Source organism: Halichoerus grypus, chromosome 14 (assembly GCF_964656455.1).
Source record: "Halichoerus grypus chromosome 14, mHalGry1.hap1.1, whole genome shotgun sequence".
In the NCBI taxonomy this organism is placed as follows: Eukaryota; Metazoa; Chordata; class Mammalia; order Carnivora; family Phocidae; genus Halichoerus; species Halichoerus grypus.
The window spans coordinates 56,405,156-56,428,526 of record NC_135725.1 but is presented as its reverse complement, the minus strand read 5'-3'; the positions used below and the strand labels follow the sequence as shown (position 1 = coordinate 56,428,526).

The following is a 23,371-nucleotide window of genomic DNA, read 5'->3' as shown; positions in this document are numbered from 1 at the left end:
AACTTCAAGCTAGAAAAATGTGACGCCCTTGAACATGGAGTTGGGAGGAGACGCAAACCGCTGGTTCCTCGGACATCGGTGGTCCCACCACCCACTTTAAAGCTGTAGACACTGAGGCCCAGAGAGAGTGTCTTGCTCAAGGCTGCCCCAGTGACTGGAACCCCACTAGAGCTCATTTCCCAGTACAGGGTCTGGCTGCCCTCAGGGAGTCACTTCCTCTGTAAAAGGAAGAACAGAGGAAAGAAGGCAAAGGAATTTCTTCACCAGGCACATGGTAATAAATGTTGGATTTATCACTATCTTCGTGGCTTGGGACTCTGGCTTTCTCAGCATGTGCTCTGAAGCACACAGCTGGTAGGGGTAGTGTTCGTCACGCAGGACCAGGTTTCATGTGAACACTCGACAGTGGCCTGTCTCCATTAACCAGCACTTACCTAAGCTACCAGACTGTGAACTCCAGAAAGACGGGGGCTGCATCTGTTTGTGCTCACTGCTTCCCCCCCAGTGTCAAGGACAGAACTGGCCACTTGGTAAAATGGATAGTCAATAAATTAAGTACTGAAGGGATAAAGGCATGAGACCCCCACCATCAAAGTGGTGCTTTACTCCAAGAACACAGCAGGTACACAGAGATCCCATTCCCTTCTCCCATCTGTGGCCAGGGCAACAACATGCAATACGCTCATGTGCTTTAACATCTCTCAACTATCAGCTACAGTATCCAAGCTGCTTCATCAGAGCACAAGAGGCTCTGTGGATGGAGGAGCAACAGGGAGGACAGAGTTACGGAATCATTTTCCTTTGGTGAATATACATATGTAATTTCTATCTGGAACTTGTTTTGACAGAGCATGAAGCCAAGGAAATAAACCCATGAGGGATCCCACCTACCACACAGCAGGGTGCAGAACATGGCTTTCTGGTAGGGGCTGAGGCAGGGCCGCTCCAGGTGGTACACCTCTAAAAGTGGAAAGTGAAAGAGCAGCAAGACGGGGGAATCCTAATATTATTCCAACAAGCTCAAGGCTACACAAATGCAAATAGCAATGCACGTGGAGGAAAGGAAGGCAATGTTCTTTTGGAAATGACTTTTTGACTACTTGGTAACTCTCACACCAACCCCTACACACTTGGCATGGGCTCCCCGTGGCCACTTCTCTGAACCCACAGGTCCTGTTTGCCACATCACTGCTGTGACCCGGGCGCACAGACAGATCAGCTCTGTGGGCACAGAAACAACCAGAGCCATCTGTGAGCCTTGCTGAGTTTTCAGGAGGCCACTCACTGGGGCTCATCATCTCTTACGTGGGGACCTAGTACTTAGTTTCCAAAGCGAGATCAAGCTTGGTCCCAAATTCCAGAGGTTAACATTGTCCATGCATGGGGTGGTGTGTATTTCCATTTAGAGCAAGCATCCCAAACAAGAAGCAGGACTAATGACTGAAGCCTCCAAAGCATTTCCTACACCAGTGGTTCTCAAAGTGTGGTGCAGGAACTCTAGGTATCCACAAGATCAAAACAACTTCCATTATAATACCAAGAAGCAATTTGTCTTTTTCACTGTCACGTGTTCAGGAGTATACGGTGGAGTTTTCCAGAGGCTACATGATGTGATATTGCAAGACTGAATGAAGAAGCAGATATTAAGAATCCAGCTGCCTTCTATTAAACCTGACATAAAGATATTTGCAAAAATATAAAACAACGCCACTCTTCTCAGTAACATTCTGTTTTGGAAAATATGGATATTTTCATAAAATGCTATGTTAATATATAATACGCGCACTATTTTAAAAAATGATTATTAAATATGGTAAATTTTGTTTTATATATATGGTAAATATAAAAAATATAACCCACATAAACAAAAGGTATAGGAATTTTTATGTGTAAAGGGGTTTTGAGCCCCCCAAAAGTTTGAGAACTGTTGTCCTAGAGGCTGTCTCCCTGCCCCCAAGCCTGTGAGGCGGGTTATGTGTGTTGCAGGAAAGACGTGCCATTCTGATGTCTGGCTGGATTAGGAAAGGCAGCTCATTTTCCTTCCTGGATCTCTGAATCTATGAGGGTAGGCTCTGTGCCCAACTCTTCCACCTCACCCCATTTGCCCCTTACCACTTGGTGTGGATTCCCCGATCTGCCGGAGGATTTCCCTATTCCGCAAGCCCGGGCGCGCTGGGAACTCCCTCGTGAGGCCCGCACACCCCCCCGGGGTCAGGACACCCCAGCGAGGCCCGCACACCCTCCTCTGGGTTAGGATTCGCCAGTTCGGCCGGCCTGTGGAGCCTGGATGAGGACTCCCAGTGAGGCCCGCACAACCTCGGCGAGGACTCTCCGGCGGCATGCACAGTCAAGGCAAAAGAGGGACGAGGAAAGCCATTTCCAGTCCCCGAACCCTGTCCCCAGCGCGGCACAGGCTGGAGACAAGGCGGAGAGGTCAATCCCCAGGAGCTAGTCCCCTCCCCGATTCTCCCCTGGGCCTTCCCCGGCTTCTCTCCAGCCCCGGGCCGCTCTGCGCACCTCAGTCCCGCTCGGGGAAGGAGCCTCGGGCGCCGCGGCGGAGGCTCGCGCCGACTGCCCCGGGGACAGCGCGACCGGCGCTCCCGCCCCGGGACATCCGTCGGGCCGGGCCAGTACTCACCGCTGAAAGCACAGCCGGGATCTGACGGGCGGGCGGGCGCCAAGTGCGGGGCTAGCTCCAGTACGCTGCGCGGTTCCAGGGGCCGCCGCCTCCGCGCCCCTCCCCCTGCGTCCCCCGGGGCCACCGGCCGGTGGGCGGAGCAGGGGCGGGGCGGGGGGCGCCGGGCTCGGGCGCCGCGGGGCCGCGGCCGGAGGGGCGGGGCGGAGTCTGTCCCGGCTGCCCCGCCCGGCCCGGATGGAGCAACTTGGCCCTGGGCGGGAGGGGGCGGTGGCTAAGGGCTCAGCAGCAGGAAGCGCGCCGCCGCGTGCTCGGCCGCCTTCACCTCTGCGGGCCGTCGGCCTGGGACGCGGGGGACTTTCGCTCACTCTGAGGTATAGGGTGTGACTGCCCGGCTCCCGCTAGGAAGTGAGCCGAAGGGGTGGGGAAGAAATGTCGTTTTTCTTTTTTGCTTTTAATAAAAAATGACTTTGCCATAAAGGTAGAGGCTTCATTCTTTGGCTGCTCCCGTATGTGTAATCACGTTACCCTTCTCCCCACCGCCTCGACCCCTTTCACCCCCTTGTGTCCACCCCCTACCCCTACTCCCGCCTTAATGCCTTGCAAAACGTACCAAATGGGCATCGGGATCACGCTGACATAATAGGACTTCGACGTTCCCATGGTTATGAATGCAAAGTTTCTAGTGTAAAAAAAATTTTTTTAACGTGTGACAACACTTTATAATGCAGGCTGTTCACCAGTCGGATATCAGAGGAGTGGCTGAGAGTTGACACTGAGTGGGCCTTCTTCACAAGATCCGCATTTGATTGATAGGTTGGTTGGAGTTGCACCCTTTCAAACAAATGTGAGTAGAAAGAAGTGATTAGATCTTTCTAGACCAAAAGTGGTGAGGTTTTCCTGCCAACTTATATGGAAAATTACTGTAGTTTTCTATCTTGAACATCTGAATCAACAGCTTATAGGGCGAATAGCTAATAACTAAAACTAATTCCCACTGCTACCAGTTAGTTACCATTCTGCTCCTCTGTGCAGGGTCCTATGGTTGGATCTTCACATATCTTATTTAATTCAACTCCTCCATCTGCCCTGTGAAGTGAGGAATATTACCCCATTTTGCAGATATGAAATGCCCCATAGCTGGGATTCAGTCCTCATGCCTGTCTGTCTTCTAAGCCCATACTTTCCTCATCATGCTATACTAGGGTACAACTATCCCCTAATTATATCTAATTTTTAAATATAAAGGGTTATATTTAACTTTGAAAGATGAGATATTTACTGTATTTCCAATATGGAAGAAGACTTTCTTCCCACACGCTTCCTAAATTCACATTCACCCATTCTTCTTATGCACATTCATTGAACGAACTTTCCTTGAGTGTCTACCATATGCCAGAGGTTCACCACAAACTCTGAAAAATAATAATAGAGTTCCCTTGGAGGTTAGGGTAATCATGTTCAAGGATAACAGACACGAGTATGTATAGTATATCATTTCTTGACAGGAAATGATAAAATCAAAACTCTAAAGGGAATTGGAATTTATTAGTAAACACTGGCCCAAACCATGAAGGAAATCCAGATATCCCTTACTTTTTAAGAGTCAGTGTTCCACACTTCAGTTTTATGAAAGACCTACAGTCCTACCTGTTTTCGCTAACTGAAAGAAATCTGAAAAGGATTTTCACTTTTACGAGAAAGATGAAAAGTGAAAATAGCATTCAGTGTTTGTTTTGCCGCAAGCTGTTAGATGGGGAGAGAGGCCCCGCCAAGCTCCTCCCAGAACTACACTCAGTCAGCAACACAGCCTCAAGCCACCATGGCTTCGGACCGTCTGAGCATCTGTGCTTTATCTCGATTGATTTTGTGCCTCCCTTAGCAAGATGTGTCCTAAGGTATCAGAAAAGCCTAAAAAGTTATTTTGTGGGTCTGGGAATGCTCAAAAAATTTTCCACAGAAGGTAGTGGTGGTTGCTTCTTTGCTTTCTGCCATTTCGGTTTCCTAGGAACGCTCCACTTTCGGAGAGCACGAGAAACCTGTAGTCCCCACATCACCGGGCTCTGTTGCTCTCAGGAAAGTCACCAGTGACATGCAGATTGCAAATCCACTGGCCTGTCTTCTGTTCTTGTCCTCACTGACTGCTCTGTGTTATTTGACACTGGTGACTAGTCTTTCCTTGAAATTTTAACCTCCTTTTGGCTTCAGAGCCCTCGGCTTTTCCTTCTCTCCCTTTCATGTGACTCTGTACGCTGGTGAGTTTTTCTTCATTTATTTTCTCTCTAGACAAACTCCCTGCCACCTCTAGCGGAAGCCTGCTAGGTCTCTGTCACTGTTCTTTCCCCTCTTCAGATCTCCACATGCTTTATTTCCAGCCATTTGTGGGGAATCACCACCCGGATATTCCAAAGGCACCTGTCATTCTTCACATCTAAAATGGGAATTTAGTGTCTTCTCTAACCATCAGTCTGTTCCCTCCTTCCTGTCGAGTTTCTTCCTCATTCTGAATCTTACTTCTGGAATTTGGATCTCATGGTGCATTTAAGGGGTTTAGAACCATATTATGAGGCTTATACAGGGTCCACCTGATAAATATTTCTGTTGTGGCACAAAAGACTGTGCAAGTGGCCTAGAGGAGTATGTATACTTTATGGACCTTCTGAGAAGAGGTCATCCAGGTGTGGAACTGCTCAGGCACCACAGAGGACTCCAGGGCCTAGTGGCAGAGGGGCCTTCGGTCGAGGCCATTGCACTGTTCTAGCAGTCTCACCTGCCAGAAGCTTCTGCTGCCGTAACAAGAACCATGAGGATGTAAAATCAGAGACCTGTTATGCTCTGAGGAATGTCTCATCATACTCCACACTGACTTCAGTTACTTGTGTAAACTGGCCTTCCTCAGTTTATAGAAAGGTCCTAGAAACTGTACCCAACTAACTTTGTATCACGTTTTTCAATTTATAATGCACTTGCACACATATCATTTAATAAAAAGGAAATGGTGTCAGAGAAAGGCAGTCTGAGAGCACATTTCTCCAATCTCCTGGTGCATTGAAAACATACGTTCACATGCTGTTCTCTTGGAGAGACTGAGTTTGAGAGTCGGACCACCTTTTGAGAAACACCCAGACTGTTTTTTGGAATCACCAGAGGGCACTTATTAAGAATACTGCCTCCTTGGGACACCTGGGTGGCTCAGTCGGCTAAGTGTCTGACCCTTGATTTCAGTTCAGATCATGATCTCAGGGTTGTGAAATTGAGCCCCGCGTGAGGCTCCATGCTGGGCATGGAGCCTACTTAAGAGTCTCTCTCTCTCTGTGTCTCCTTCTGCCCCCTCCCCCCCAAAAAAAAGGAAAGAAAGAAAAGAAAACCGCCTCCTCTGTCCCCCACCACCTAGAATGTTGATTCATTAGGTAAGGGGTGGGATCTGTGCTCAGAGTCTGAGGAATCTAAACACTGCGGGTGATCTAGCATGTCCACAGATTGGCACCAGGGAGCTGCTGTCTGAAATATAAGCCATGAGGGTGAGACCATGTCAGTTTGTTCATCACCCCTAACACAGAGTCTGGAACATAGTAGGTGTTCAATATAAGTTTGTTGACTCTTACTTACTGTCGGTTTCTTCCTGCGCCCTACTGTATTACACTTTGTTCCATGTTCTCTAGCATGGCCCAGAGGGGGAAACATTGGCAATGCATGAAGTATAAGGTGGTCCTTCCTGAAATGCTTTTTTTTTTTTTTTAAAGATTTTATTTACTTATTTGACAGAGAGAGACACAGCGAGAGCAGGAACACAAGCAGGGGGGTGGGAGAGGGAGAAGCAGGCTTCCCACCGAGCAGGGAGCCTGATGCGGGGCTCGATCCCAGGACCCTGGGATCATGACCTGAGCCGAAGGCAGATGCTTAACTGACTGAGCCACACAGGCGCCCTGGTCCTTCCTGAAATTCTTGTTTGAGGGAACTCTCGAATACCCGTGTTCATCACTCAATGTATGTCTTCCTCATACTAGAGGAAGTTTGAAATAAATGTTTTCCATTCCTTTACAAAATGCTTATTCATAATAGAGAAAGGCAGTGATTAGCCTCATCTTGGCCCCCCACAAACATCCAACTGCCACCCCCCTCCACAGCCATCATCTACTTAATTTTTGTGCTCCCTTTCTTACTGCCTCAGTGCCTGAATCCTTGAGCTGCTTTCCCAAGGAACTAGGAACCCCTGGCCATCTGCTTTAAACGCCATTCCCTTCCACATAACTAGTGATAAAAGCCAAATGTGGTCAAATGTCCCACTGAATCTTCACAACAACCCTTTGAGGCTTGGTGACATTGTTACCATTTCACCGATAAGGAAACAGATTCAGAGTGATTTTATAACCTACTTCAGGTCACATAACTGGCATCACATAACTGTGATGCTGGGGTTTGAACAAAGGCAGATTTAACTCCAGAGCTTGTGCTTTTAACCTCTATGCAATGAAGTATAATTTTATTTAAGTGAAATCATCAGATGCTCTGAGGTTATAAATGATTCTTTGCAGAAAAGAAGAGGAACGTGAGTGTTCTAGGAGGGAACTTTGGTCCAACACCACATAGTCCAGAATTCCTTATTCATTTATTTTCAGGGCTTCTTCTCCCTGGTTATAGTACAAAGATCCCTGCTGCAGCCCTACAATTTAGGTGCACACAGGTGAAAATGCTCCTCATCCTGGGGGATGGGGATGTTGGAAGTCAGGAGCAGTAATATCATTATCTTGAGGCTGCAGCTACTGACTTTTTCATTTTTTTTTTTCAAGAAAATTATTTGCTAACATCGACAAATGAGAGAAAAATAGCAAATATGGCACTAATTGGACTCATTTTCATTTCCAGTTTATGAGGAGACTGTTTTCATATATTAGATTAACCACTTTAAAAAAATCTTACTACAGCCCCCATGCTCTTATATTCTCTTCATTCTTTTCCACCCTCTATTCTCTTTGTCCTTCATTCTGGGTATTTCTTTCTGACCTGTCTTGCAGTTACTACAAAAGCACTGGATTCCCCAAACTCATTTTTCCTAAGCCACAAAGCAGACTCCCTGTGTGCATAGCGTCCACCTGGGCCCTCTACCTAGTCGCCATGGGTAACTGATGTGACATTATTTTCATGCCACTTGCTGTGTATCAGTAATAAAGTACTTTATCTCTGACCCAAGGATCTCGTGTCTTCTGCCAACATCCATGAAACAGTAACAGGCTAAATTATTAACACGCATAGGGTAAAATCTTAGTTTCTGACAGTTTTGGTGACAAGATGGGATGCTAGCAGAGACATGCCTTTCTGGAAGACCCTATGGGCTGTGTTAGTGGGCAAGAGAAGACTCTCCAGGATCAAGCAAATGCTTTTATCCAAGTGGTGAGCAAGGTGCAGAGTAGGCCCCTCCTGCTCCCTTAATGTACATTTAGAGGATAAGTGATACAAAGCGGGATTGAAACAATTTACCCAAATGATGTTTTGATTGTACTCACTCTCCTCAAGAGTAGGAAGAGAAAGGGATGTTATATGACAGTGGGGCAGCCAAAAGTGGCTGTAGCTGCTGAGTCAGGGGGTCCCCAAATTTAGATAAATGAGGTTAGCAGTATGGAGATAGAAACTTAGGTGGATCAGAAACGGGCGCTGGTTTGGATGAGCCCTGCTGGCAGCTACTTGAAACTGAAAGTTGATACAAAGCCTTGCTTACTGGCAAGGGACTGCTCTGTTCCTCTGCACCTCCCAATTCCTCCCTTCCCCCACACCCCAACTTCAGCTGCTTTAAGGAGAAAGCTAGGTATGCTTGAGGAACCTCAAGAAGGGAGAAACTCAAATATTTTTAGCTTTGTTGATTGCAAGTGCCCAGGCTACAATCCTGCCCAGTTAGTGGGGGGTTGGGGTGCTAGATGCCAGGGTAGCTGAAGGCACCAAGGACTGTGGAGAAACCTGCAAGAATATGTGCAAGGAAATCGGTGTGGAGCCTGGCTTGAAGAGACAAAGGATTAAAAAAAAAAAGCCATCCTCCAAAGCTTTTCTTCCTCCCCCTCTGTCTGTGTCCCCCCACCTTCTAGACTTCCAGCAGCTGTAGCCCTTTATATGCCTATTAGACTTCTTGGTCTATTGGTCCATGTTCCATGGGGCAGTGGTTCTCAACCAGGTGATTTAGTGCCCCCTTCCAAACCTGTGGCATTTGACAATGTCTAGAGATATCTTTGGTTGTCACAACTAAAGGAAGGAGGGTGTGTTCTACTGGCACGTAGTGAGTAGAAGCAGGGATGCACAGGACATCTCCCCAAACAGATAATTATCCAATCCAAAACGTTAGTAATGCCAAGGATGGGATCCTTGCTGGGGGTGGGGGGTGAGGGGAGGCATCCAAAAATCAACTGATGGGGTTTGGGCAACATTTTCTGTGAAGAAGAAAAATTAAAGTGACCTGGTAGGGAGGGCTTTTTGGGCTGATTCAATGTACTATTGTCTTTCACTGCCGAATGTATAATTGATATTCATGTTATACGTGCTTGTTATACGTGAATACTCATGAAGTCCAGAAAGGATTCTTTCATTCAAGGACTGTGGCATGTACAGAGGTAATCTCTGTCCTCTTATCGGTGGTCTAGCAAAAAGAATATAAAATCTGAGAAGAAATGGAAATCACACCTTTAGTTAAAGAAAACTATTGCGAAATTCAGAGAAGCAATTCCCTAGTACAACATCGCCACCTGCTGATCCAGGCACCAAGTGCACCTCTTTTAAAAAACTGGGGTTGCGGCAGGGGAGTGGGGGGTTGGGGGAGGGGGTAGGAGGCGTCACTATTGACCTGTTGCTGAGCTCTTGTTGAAAAAGAAAACCTGACCCGTGACTTCACAAAACGTCCCCATTTGGGTGTAGGTTAGATCAGGCTTGACAACGAATAAGGAAAAGGTCCAATATACCTCACCTGTTAAATTGGAAATTGTTTCCACACTTGGAAATTGGATATTCAAGGACCTAGGAGCCTGGCTCCAGCAGCATCTCGGTTTATATGGAAAAGCAGCAGCTACTGCTGTGGGGAAACTAGATTCACATTATAGCACCTGAAATAAAGCCACAGGCGCAATGGGGCCCTCAGTTCCCAGAGGCTCACCTTAATGCTGGGGCCTGGTTCACTGATGGTTTGGCTAAGCTCAAACCTGTTAGTGTCCACTGGGGGCCTCTAGCTGTTTACTGCTCCATATAGGCCGTACTCAAAATTGGCATTGTTGTTCACTCACTGCACAGACCCCAAGGCCGTTTTTACAACTCTGATCAATACTCCCTATGATGAAACGTATTTTTTACTGACTCTTGGCATAGTCCCAATGACTTAGCTGTCTGGTCTCTTATCTGGTCCACCCCTTGGAAGACCATAGACTTCGGAATTAAACAGCCCTGGCAGCTGTGGTAGGAACACCTTAGACTCCAGATGTACAAGCGTGGGGCAATAAATATTCTCTTTGTCGCCTAGACCCAACACCATCACTCAAGGCGAACAGCAGGTGCAGCAGACAGTCTGTGGACGTGGCTGATAGTCAGATATACTGCTGTGCCCGAGCAACCTTCAGTTGCAGCTCTCAACATGGAGCCCCTTTAAACAGGTACAAACACACGGACTGGCACCACCTCCCCCCATTCTGTTACAAATTCACATGCTTCTCTGATGCCTGAGAGGGATGTGCCATGGATAGGAAAGGAAGTTACAACCATTCAGGGACACTGCCCATGTGACTTAATCGAACCGACGTGATGCTGATCCAGATCAAGTTTAATGACAAATCCTGATAGGAGTTACCTGTGCCTACTTGGGTTATATGCTTGTATATGGCTGGAATGGGCCATGAAATAGCTCTCCGTCAGGGATAGAGGTGGGTTTTTTGCCCATCTATTGCCCCCTGTAATTATTGGTGATGACACTAAAGATCAGCAGGTTAGTGAAATGGATAATGAATGGGTCTTAGACTAGATCAAATCCCGACTGTCTGAAATAGTCCTCTGGTCTCCCCTGGGACAGTTGCCTGGGTCCAGGACCCCGGAAGGCATATTTGAGGTCAATACTACAGGTTAACGTCATCTCATTGTTTGGAGTCCTGATGACAGTAGCCTTAATTAAGTGCTGTGTGAGACCAATTGAACAGATTTAGTTCTAGCCTCTGTTGGTTAAATTAATCAGAGTGGCCAACAGAGTGAAATACTTTGGTGACAGTTTGCCAGGATCCAAGACAGGTAGGGACAAAGGTGGATTGATGGGGAAAACAGTATTCTATAGGCCCTGAACATCCCTGCACCTGTTTGTCGGGTATGCCAAGAACGCAAGTTCCTTCCTGACTCTTGTTTCCTAATGCCATTTCTCAGGGTTGTGTTTAAAACGAACAACCTTGAGAGTTGAAATTATATGTAGGTCAGATATTCGCTTCAAGATGATTGGGTCGGGGGAAGAACTGAGTAAGGGTATAGAACCATATCATCTAAAAGTTTGTAATTGTTGAATCTGGGTCACAGGTACATGCGGGTTCAAAGTATAGGCTTTCTTACCACTTACTATAAAAACAGTGGATTCCCAAGCTGTGTTCCTCATCAGTAACCCAAACCCATTGTATGTAGTACATCTTTCCGGGTCCCTTAGCATTACCCCATGGGATCTGGGACAATGCTCATGCTGCTGGTCACCGGGACCCAGCGTGCGCCCCCTACTCAGACCCAGGCCTTACCTGCCGGGCGCCTAGGGCGAGGGTGCGGTGGGCGGGGCAGCAGGCGGCACAGGGCGGGGCTTACGTTCCCGCTTCCTCCTCCTGGTGCTCCCGGGCCGCGCAGCCTTGTCTTTTCCCGGCCTAGGGGCGCTGCCGCTGACCGCCGCCAACTGTTTCGCCAGCAACCAGTCCAGGAGGATGGCCCTTCTGTTGCAGGTGAGCCCTGGCATCACCCGGCAACTCCTCAGGTGAATCCCGCGACCTTAGCTTACTAGCCGGCCAGGCGCGGAGGGCGCGGTGGGCACCTGGGCTGTCACTACGCACCCCTGCAGCGGGCCTGCAGGGCTCCAAGCAGGGTGCCCCCACCCCTGAAAGAAAAAAAAAGAGGTACAGAAAGAGGCTACTGGCTGTGTTTGGCCCGTAGGCAGTAGTTTTGTCAACCCTGCCCTAAAGTTCATGGCTAAAGAATGCAGGCCCTGTAGCCATATTGCGTTCGATTCTGGTTTTAATCCCGACTCCACGTTTTACTGCTTGTGTCAACATGGGAAAAGTATTGAGCCTCTCTGTGCCTCATTTTCCTCATTTTAGTATATATGCTGCCGAAGCGAGCCTCATTTTGAAAACAGTGGTAATAACAGTTCTTCACAGAGTTGCAATGAAAATTGAACGAGCTAATATGTGTACCGTGCTTAGAAAAGTGGCACATTGTGCATGCTCACTAGATGTTAGATGTTATTATCAAGCCTTTAATTTCATATAGACTATTTCTGTTCATTGGATTCAATCACATATTGCATAGCCATCTGCTGTCTTTGCCCTTTTCATCCCTACTCTCTTTCTTCTCTCTTCCCCTCACTTTCTTTCATATGTAACCAAGAAATTCCTCACTTTTTTTTTTTTTTTAAATCAGGTATGACTGTTCTTCCCAAGGTTGGGGTTTGCCTATAGTATTATACTCTTCAGAGTGGACTTATTTATTTTATTCTCTAAGAAAAATTCTAATGAATAATTTTTCTTGTTCACAGCATTACATATAAATTACCAAAAATTGACTCTAGAAGGGATGGAAAACTTGGCTAGTGCAATAATCATGCAAGTAATAGGAAAAGTTATCAAAGAATTAGATCCAAAAATGTTAACTCAGGTGATTTTTAAATTTATTTATTTATACGATTTTATTTATTTGAGAGAGAGATAGCAAGAGAGAGCACAAGCAGGGGGTGGGGAGAGGGAGAAGCAGGCTCCCCCCACTCCAGCAGGGAGTTCGACATTGGGCCTGATCATGACCTGAGCTGAAGGTAGATGCTTAATGGACTGAGCCACCCAGGTGCCCCTGATTTTGAATTTAAATGGACTTTTTATTATGGAAAATATAATCATATGAAAAAGTAAAAAGAATTAGAAATGAACCCCATGTACCTATGACCCAGACTCTCCAATTATAAAGTCTTGGACATTATTGTTTTTACTACATCCTCACCTAATTCTTCCCACACCTGGTAATTTGGAAGCAAATACCTGACTTTATACAATTTCATGTATCATATATTTTATTTTAAAAATGTAACCACAATATCATCATTATATTAACAAAGTTAACAATACATTAATCCCAAAATATCATAAAATATGCTGCCTATATTCAAATTTCCCCAATCATCTTATAAAATTTTTAAATAATTTGTTTAAATTGGGCCTATTACCCTTTCTCTGTTAATTTACAGATATACACATTCTCTTTTTTTCTTGCAGTTGATTTGTTGAAGAAATAATTGTCCTGTAGTGTTCTACCACCTGGATTTTGCTAATTGCATCTCCTTGGTGTCATTTAATATGTTCTTCTATCCTCTGCAAATAGGTATATGTATTTTGAAGCTTGATTAGATTATGCTTTTGTGTTTTGCACAAGAATACTTCATAGATGATGTTGTATACTTTTATTAGGACTTACATAACACCTTGTTTTCTCTCTCTCTCTCTCTTTTTTTTTTTTTTTGATGTTAGCAGACATTGATGATCATTTCTTAGACTCACTAATCATTAGGAGATGGAAATGAAGATGTTCTAATAGAATATCTTCAAGTTGGCTCCTGAGTCTTTTTTTTTGACATAACCTAGCTGTCTTTGATAGCTTCCTTGCTTTCTGGTATAAGCATATACCAGAATATATAATCCCGTATAATAAGAGATTTCTCATTCACTTTGTATATTTTCTGTCCCAGACCTAGAACCTGATTCCTGTTACTGGGAAATGGTATTTGGAGATATAATCTGTGCCCTAGGGATGCTCATGGCTGTGGAGTTGGTCTTTGTAGAAACAATGTCTTTTCAGTGGATGGAGTTTTTGTTTATAAAATACATCCTTTAAAAATTTTTAATTTTATTTATGAATATGATTTATAATTATGTAAATTATTTTTAGTTTCAAAGTTGTGATATTGTGATTTGAGATGAGGAATATGTATTTGGTCTTTGTACAGCTTTTGGCACAGAGCTCCTAAGACCCATGGAATTTACTGAATGATAAGAGCAATAAAGGTGTCTTTTGTTATGTTAATGAGGCAGCTTTTGGCGAGCATCTAAGGATGGGGGCTGGTTGCCAGAGGAGCCAACGGTGTGATTAGGGTTGGAACTTTCAGGCCTGGGAGCTGAAGAGGGACTGGAGGTTGAATCAATTGCCAGGAGTGATTTAAGCAGTCATGCCTATGTAATGTAGCCTCTATAAAACCCCAAAGGACAGGGTTCGGAGAGCTTCAGACTTGGTGAAATGTGGAGCTTTGGGAAGAGTGGTGTGTCTGGAGAGGGCATGGAAGCTCTGCACCCTTTCCCCATAACTTGGTCTATGCTTTCTTCCATCTGGCTCTTCCTGAGTTAATATCCTTTATAATAAACCAGTGATCTCGTAAGTAAAATGTTTCTCTGAGTTGTATGTGCTCTAGCAAGAAGGGGGTTGTTAAAACCTCCACTCTATGCAGCTTGTCAGAAGCACAGGTGACAACCTGGACTTGTGACTAGCATCTGAAATGCGGGTGGGGGACAGTCTTGGAATCAGCCCTCAACCTGTGAGATTTGATGCTTTCTCCAGGTGGTTAGTGTCAGAATTGATTTAAATTGTGGGATACCCAGCTGTTGTCTGAGAATTGCTTGCTGGTATGGGAACCCCCGCTCCCCAGTTACCACACACACACCCCCATGTTGAAATTGGTACCAGAATCTTTCAAAGTCAAATCTATAAAACAAAGTATATTCAGAGAAGTCTAGCTTCTATCCCAGTCTTCTTCCTCCTATTCTTTCCTACCTCTTATGTATTTTTTTTTTAAAGATTTTATTTATTTATTTGAGAGAGTGAGCAAGAGGGAGCACAAGCTGAGGGGAGGGGAAGTGGGTAGACTCCCCACTAAGCAGGGAGCCCTTTGTGGGACCCGATCCCAGAACCGTGGGATCATGACCTGAGCTGAAGGCAGATGCTTAACAGCCACCCAGGCACCCTGTATTTTTTTGTTTATCTGTCAATTTCATTTAACAAAAGAAAATATGTGAATATGCTTCTATTTTTTTCTTTTGTAGACAAATAGGGGTGTCTTATGCATATTTTCTCCCCCCCCCTTTTTTTTGCCTAACCACTTATCATGGAGATCACTCCATAACAGTATATAGAAACTTTTCCCATTCCTTTTTTTTTTGATTTTATAATACTCTGTTATGTGCATGTACCATTGATAGACATTTTTGTTTTCAATCTTTGCTGTTACAAACAGCACTTCAAAGAAAATCCTAGACCATATAGCTTTTTGCATGGAGTACTAGAAGAAGTATTGATGGGTCAAAGGGTAAGTCATGTCATTTTGCTAGACATTGCCAAATTCTTTTCTGTATTAGTTAGGGTCTGCAGTGGTCTGAATGTGTCCTCCCAAATTCGTATGTTGAAATCTTGGCGACCCCCTGACCTTCCCACCCAATGTGATGGTTTGGAGGTGGGGCCTTTGGGAGGTCATTAGGTCATGAGGGTGGAGCTGGAGAGGTAGCTTGAGCTCTCTGCCCTGTGAGGATGCAGTGTCAGCAGCCTACAACCCAGAAGAGGGCCCTACCCAGCACCCAACTGACTTCATCTCGGACTTCGAGGCTCCAGAACTGTGAGAAATAAATGTTTATTGTTTAAGCCACTTAGCCTGTGGTAACATGTTGCAGAGCTCAAAGTGACTAAGACAAGGTCAAATTTGAAAACAAACCACACCAGCTCTTTGAGCCAATGGAATTTAATGTAAAGAACTGTTCACTAGGTATAGGGTTAATTAAATTGCTGAAAGGGTAAAAAGAGAGCTTTAGGGAATCAAAAAGGCAGCAAGTGTAGGAAGCCTGTACCAGCCCTCAGCAGAGGGGACTAAGAGGAGGGGTGCCATGGAACGGCAACTCAGACCTCTGTGGAGATGGAGATGGTGCTGCTTGACTGGTGCTGTGGTTCTGAGTTTGAAATGGGGAGCTCTGTGGTCCGGGGCCCAGATCTTGAAGGGGGTGGCCAGCTGTTGTATATCCTGTTTCTATGGGAGACGGGAGTTTGCAAGTACGGGGGAAACTGAGAACTGAATTTCGCTGCTGTTGTGGGAAGGTACTGCGGCTGTCAGGGTGAAAAGCATCATGGGAACTGCAAGCAGACAGGACCAGACAGGACCAGACAGGACCGAGCCAGTCCTTCCCGGCCTCCCCCAGCCTCTGTCCTGCGAAGAGCCGACGAAGCGGGACGGTGGCTTGAGAATCCTGGCTCCGGCATCAAAGAGCAGGGAGTAAGACAGGATAGATTGGGAGCCGAGGGGCAACCAGGTTAGAATCCCCGCGGGGCCGCCGTCCAGAGGTGTGGAAGCGCTGTTACGCATTTCTCCCCGCGACGGCCTGTTTCGCCACAGCCTCAGCAACAGATTCGGTATTTTGTCCGACTTGTAGATTTTTTGCCATCACATTCTTCCTCTCAACAACAGGTAATAATCGTGCTTTAAGATGGAAGGTAATAATGGTTCCTACTGCTTTTATGCTGCTCATGTATAATGGCGTTAACAGTGCTTGTAAAACACTTCACAGCTCCTCAGAAACACAGCTGACACGGAACAACTGTGACCGGGGAGAAGATGGCCGTGCAAACCCGCCTCAGCCGTCTGGTGGCAAAAGTGAACAGCGGGGTCCTACTGCATTCCTGACAATTAAAATAGAGAATTTTCTATGTTTTTATCCCTTTGAATTTTCCCGTTTATCTCACTCAGACTTAAGCCTAGGATAGCTTTTGTTAGAAAATAAGGCTCTTTGTTAAAAGGTTCATATTCCGTGCTTCTTTGCAAATTACCTTCATAAAAGGGAACATCTAGAAAATACGCCCTTAGTTTTCTTTTGTTTTTAATTTCGTAGGTATTTTTGACACTCGTACATATTTTTATGAAAGCCAATTAGTCATTTACGATTTTTTTTATACCTTTACTGATAAAATAGTGTTTCTCGACTTCTCTAGCTAGGCATCCCAATTATTTAAAGATATTACGATCAAAATATGCTCCCCACTGGTAAAAATCACTCAAAGATACATCCTCTTACATTCTAGACACATTCTCCATTGAGTTTTAAAATCTTTGATATAAATTTGTAAAGGTTAAGTCATCATATAAATAGCAGTGCTATTAACAATCCCAAAATTAATGAGAGTGATAATGAGCTCAAGCGTGTAAAATGCCAGAGTTAGCATAAACACTGTAATGCCTCCGTGTATGACATTTTTGTTTTGCCATAGGGAAAAGTTCTGTGAGCTAATTCCCTAAGTAGTGCCAATATGTTATTACTGCAAATAAACTGCTCATTATCTAAGGTGTTTTTGCAACGTTTGGAGAAAGCAAAATGAAGTTTTCTTGAAGGAGACATTTATCTCTGTGCAGTAAAAGAAAAAAGTGGTTTTAAACAGAGGTGAAATTAAGAACACTTCTGTACATCACTTTCATCATTGTTATAAAAGTAAAACATGTTCACTGCAAAGAACTTTGAAAATATACCCACGTCTGTGCGTACACACACACATCACATACACACACCCCTACACCCAATCCCGCTCCATTAAACACTGCCCATAATCTGGGGCACCTGGGTGGCTCAGTTGCTAGGCGTCTGCCTTCGGCTCAGGTCATGATCCCAGGGTCCTGGGATCGAGCCCCGCATCGGGCTCCCTGCTCGGCGGGAAGCCTGCTTCTCCCTCTCCCACTCCCCCTGCTTGTGTTCCCTCTCTTGCTGTGTGTCTCTCTGTCAAATAAATAAATAAAATCTTTAAAAAAAAACCCAAAACTGCCCATAATCCTTTCCCCCATGGATGACTTATCACTGCTAATATGTTTAGTTTTATCAATGTCTATCTTATCTCAGTAAGTGGGGAGCTCATAGTAGCTAGTATTATACGTTGCTTTTTTTTTTTTTCCCCAAACATAACATTAGAAACTTGTCTCAGGCCATTGAAAGTTAATTGAAAATATGATTTTTGTATTGTTGCATAATATTATAAGACACAAATAGATTGCATTTTATTTAACCCTTGGCCATCTCCCATTTTTAGCTATTTAAAAGTTTTCTTACTTTTCCATTATGAACAGGTGAACATTTTTATGCATAAAACTTTGACTAAATATCTAATTATTTCCTTAGCACAAATTCCTACAAGAAGAATTTGCTGGGTCAAAGGGTTTGCACATTTTTTTTTTTTAAGAAAATTTTTTTTTTTTTTTAAGATTTTATTTATTTGACAGAGAGAGAGAGAGCACAAGTAGGCAGAACAGCAGGGAGAGGGAGAGGAAGAAGCAGGCTCCCCACTGAGCAGGGAGCCTGACGTGGGGCTCGATCCCAGGACCCCGGGATCATGACCTGAGCTGAAGGCAGACGCTTAACCGACTGAGCCACCCAGGCGCCCAGGGTTTGCACATTTTTAAAACTTTTAAAATATGTTTCCAAATTGTCCTTCAGAAAGCTTGTATTAATTCAAATTTCCACTGGATGAGACAGAAGAACCGTCTTTCAGGATCCTTCACAATGCTGGATATTATCAATAATTTTTTTTGTTAATTTAATGGGAGAAATTGATGCTCATTAAAAAATTTATATTTATCAAATATTAATTTGTAAATACAATTATAAGATCAAAATATTCCTGATTTAGCCTTCATCAAAATTATGGCTGAAACCAGAGGGCACACATTTCCATAGCGTGTATCTCCAGAAAAAAAAGAAAATTGTTGACATGGATGGTCTGAAAGTGAAAAGCACTGAGATAGTCATTATGTGCTGTTAAGGAGATGAGGGTGAAAGCTGAAAATTTGACATTTTTAAAGTATAAATATTAGCCAGTATTATACTGTTTTGGTTTCTCTAGATTTGTAATGTAGTTTGAAATGAGGAAGTTTAATAGCTCCAGCTTTGTGGTTCTTTTTCAAGATTGCTTTGGCTATTTGGAGTTTTTTTGTGGTTCCATATGAATTTTAGGATGGCATTTTCTATTTCTGTAAAAAATCTCATTGGAATTTTGGTAGGGATTGCATGAATCTGTAGATCACTTTCAGTAGTATGGACGTTTTAACCGTATTAATTCTTCCAATACATAAATCCATTTGCTTGTATCTTCTTCAGTTTCTTTCATCAATGTTTTACTGTTGCATTTGCTCAGAGAGTGGATCTTATGTTTTCTCACCACACACACACACGCACAAACACACACACACGCAAAGGTGACAATATGAGGTGATGGATGGATTTGTTCATTAGCTTGATGGTGGTAATATTTCTCAACATATACACATATCAAAACATCACATTGTATATTTTAAATATATATGATTCTCATTTGTCAATTATACCTCATTAAAGCTGGAAAAAATGGCTTAGCCCTTTGGGAGCAAAATATGAATATTTAGTCAGGTTGGATAAATAAAGTTCTAGCCAGATTTTTCTTGAAGTTTCTTTTTTTCTGTCTTCATGAATTTGGATCAGGCCAGTTCATCAGCAAGATGTTCTCCAGTGACACACTGATCTTTACTCTTGAGACATTTTTTTTTTAAAGATTTTATTTATTTGAAAGAGAGGGACACAGTGAGAGAGGGAACACAAGCAGGGGGAGTGGGAGAGGAAGAAGCAGGCTTCCTGCCGAGCAGGGAGCCCGATGCGGGGCTCGATGCGGGGCTCCATCCCAGGACCCTGGGATCATGACCTGAGCCGAAGGCAGACGCTTAATGACTGAGCCACCCAGGCGCCCCTACTCTTGAGACTATATAAACTACTTTGGAGTAGAAAATTTTATTTTTTTATTATTTTATTTTATTATTTTTTAAAGATTTTATTCATTTGAAACAGAGAGATAACAGAGAGAGAGCATGAGCAGGGGGGAGGCAGAGGGAGAAACAGACTCCCCGCTGAGCTGGGAGCCCGATGTGGGGGCTCGATCCCAGGACCCCAGAATCATGACCTGAGCCGAAGGCAGACGCTTAACCATCTGAACCACCCAGGCGCCCTGAAAATTTTATTTATTTAACATAGGTTATAGACAATGTATATTTGAATTTTATAATGTTTCACTAATTGATTCTGGCTTTATTGACATTGCTATAATTAAGCAGACCATCTAAAATATTCTCTTAGAGAGATATGGGCTATACAGAAATATATGGTGTTTATTTATTTATTTATTTTAAGAAATATATGGTGTTCAAAGCAGAAACATTTAAAAACTAAACACAGTAAGAAAATACAGATAATAATAAGTATTGAAGAGGATGTGGAGAAATTGGTTCCCCTCATACAATGTATTCCCTCAAACACTGCTGATGGAAATGTAAAATAGTACAGCCACTTTATTTGTTTAAAGATTTTATTTGTTTGAGAGAGAGCACAAGCAGGGGGAGCAGCAGAGGGAGAGGGAGAAGCACAGCAGGGGCCCAGACGCGGGGCTCAATCCCAGGACCCTGGGATCATGACCTGGGCCGAAGGCAGATGCTTAACTGACTGAGCCACCCAGGCGCCCCTAGTATAGCCACTTTAAAAACAGTTTGAGGGCGCCTGGGTGGCTCAGTTGGTTAAGCGACTGCCTTCGGCTCAGGTCATGATCCTGGAGTCCCGGGATCGAGTCCCTCATCGGGCTCCCCGCTCAGCGGGGAGTCTGCTTCTCCCTCTGACCCTCCCCCCTCTCATACTCTATCTCATTCTCTCTCTCAAATAAATAAATAAAATCTTTAAAAAAAAAACAAAACAGTTTGAATGTTTTTCAAACTATTAGACATAGAGTTACTATATGACCCAGCAATTCTAGTTCTAGGTATATACCCACGATAAATGAAAACATTTATTTATATAAAAATTTGTACATAAATATTCATAGAAGCATTATTTATAATGGCCAACAGTAGAAACAATCCAAATGTCCTTCGACTGATGAGTGTATAAACAAAAAGTGGTATACCCATACGATGGAATATTCTTCAGCAACAAAAAAGAACAAAGTACTGATACATGCTACACCAGGGACAAATCTTGAAAACATTATGCTAAAAAGACGAATCCAGTCACAAAAGATCACATATTGTATGAGTCCATTCCTCGACAAAATAATAGCCAATCTAATCTACCAACGTATAAAGAGAGTAGTAGGTCATGAAAAAGAGATTTATCTTAGGAAAGCATTATAACATTTGAAAATCAACCAGTGTAATTTTTGTATCAACAGACTAAGAAAAACGATAATCAGCCTTAATAGATGGAGAAAAAGTGCCTGACAAAATTCAACATCCATTCATAATAAAAACTTTAGCAAACTAGGAGCAGGAGGGAAACTTCCTCAACCTTAGATAAAGGGCATCTATGATAAACTTACAGCTAACATTATACTTAATGGTGAGACTGAATGCTTTCCCTGTAAGCTCAGAAACAAGGCAAGGCTGTCCACTGTCATCACTCCTATTCAGTTTTGTTCTGGGTCCAAACCGATGAAATAAACCAGGACAAAAGATAAAAGGCGTACAAACTTGAAAGTTAAATAAAACTATAATCTGCTTGTAGCTGATATGAACAACTATGTAAAAAATCTCAAAGAATTTACAAAAAGATTACTAGAACTAATAAGTTTAGCAGGATTTTAGGATACAAGGTCAATATATAAAATTCAATTGTAGGGACGCCTGGGTGGCTCAGTCGGTTAAGCGGCTGCCTTCAGCTCGGGTCATGATTCCAGGGTCCTGGGGTCGAGTCCCACATCAGGCTCCTTGCTCATCGGGCAGCCTGCTTCTCCCTCTGCCTGCCGCTCCCCGTGCTTGTACTCTCACTCTCTCTAGCAAATAAATAAATAAAATCTTTAAAAAAACAAACAAGATTAGGGCGCCTGGGTGGCTCAGTTGGTTAAGCGACTGCCTTCGGCTCAGGTCATGATCCTGGAGTCCCGGGATCGAGTCCCGCATCGGGCTCCCTGCTTGGCAGGGAGTCTGCTTCTCCCTCTGACCCTCCTCCCTCTCATGCTCTCTGTCTCTCATTCTCTCGCTCTCTCTCAAATAAATAAATAAAATCTTTAAAAAAAAAAAACAAACAAAATTAAAAAAAATGAATTGTATTTTTATATATTAGCAATGAACAATTGGAAGTTGAAATTAAAGATGAGTACTGTTTACAATAGCACAAAAATTATATACAACTTAGGTGTAAATGTCAAAAAATATGTATGGGATCTGTATGCTGAAAACTACAAAACACTGATGAACAAAACCAAAGAAAGAGTTTAGTAAATGGACAACTATACAGTGCTCATGGATTTAAAGTCTCAATATTGTTAGATGTCAGTTCTGTTCAAATTTAACTGTAGATTCAATGCAATACCATCAAATCCAGCAGGATTTTTTTTGTAGAAATCAAGCTGGTTCTAAAATTTATATGGAAAGGCAAATGAAAAATCCTCTGTGCGCTCTTGTTCATCCCTCCCTCTCCTCTAATCCCTGGCAACCACTGATCCTTTCATTGTCTCCATAGTTTTGTCTTTCCCTGAATATTAAATAGTTGGAATCATACAGCATTTTGAGATCTGCTTCTTTCACTAAGTAATATGCATCTAAGTTTCCTCCATGTCTTTTCATGGCTTTATAGCTCATTTCTTTTTAGTCCTAAGTAATATTCCATTGTCTGGATGTTCCACAGTTTAATTAATCATTCACCTATTAAAGGACAAGTTGCTTGCTTCTTAGTTTTGGCAATTATGAATGAAGCTGCCTTAAAAATCTCTGTGCAGGTTTTCATGTGGCCGTAAGTTTTCAGTTCAGTTAGGTAAATACCAAGGAGTGTAATTGCTGGATTTTGTGATAATATATGTTTAGTTTTGTAAGAAATTGCAAACTGTCTTCCAAAGTGACTATGCTATTTTGCATTCCCACCAGTAACGAATGAGAGTTTTTCTTGCTCCATGTCCTCTCTGGCATTTGGTGCCAGCACGAAATGCTGTCACTTCTGGATTTTAGTCATTTTAATAGGTATGTGTTGGGATCTCATTATTGTGTACATTTGCAGTTCCCCAATGACCTATGATGTTGACTGTCTTTTCATGTGCTTACTTGTCATTTGTATATCTTCTTTGGTGAAGTGTCTGTTCAGGTCTTTTGCTCATTTTTTTTTTTTTTTTTTTTAAGATTTTATTTATTTATTTGAGAGAGAATGAGAGAGAGCACATGAGAGGGGGGAGGGTCAGAGGGAGAAGCAGACTCCCTGCCGAGCAGGGAGCCCGATGCGGGACTCGATCCAGGGACTCCAGGATCTTGACCTGAGCCGAAGGCAGTCGCTTAACCAACTGAGCCACCCAGGTGCCCCTTTTGCTCATTTTTAATAAGATTGTTTATTTTATTGTTGAGTTTTAAGTGTTCTTTGTGTATTTTGAATAACAGCTTTTATCAGCTGTGTCTTTTGTAAATATTTTCTTCCAATTTGTGACTTATATTCTTCTCTTGAGATTGTCTTTTACAGAGTAGAAGTTTTTGATTTTAATAAAGTC

At 43.5% G+C, this 23,371-nt stretch overlaps 1 long non-coding RNA gene across 1 annotated transcript in view; it reads left to right on the top strand.

The window, feature by feature from the left end:
- Positions 1 to 2,876: 2,876 nt before the first annotated feature.
- LOC118518305 (uncharacterized) overlaps positions 2,877 to 23,371 on the top strand; it is a 221,610-nt gene continuing 201,115 nt past the window's right edge. Inside the window, exons 1-3 of the long non-coding RNA XR_004908566.2 lie at positions 2,877 to 3,009; positions 3,367 to 3,482; positions 10,128 to 10,257. This is a non-coding gene — a long non-coding RNA (uncharacterized LOC118518305). The remainder of the gene's footprint in view (positions 3,010 to 3,366; positions 3,483 to 10,127; positions 10,258 to 23,371) is intronic.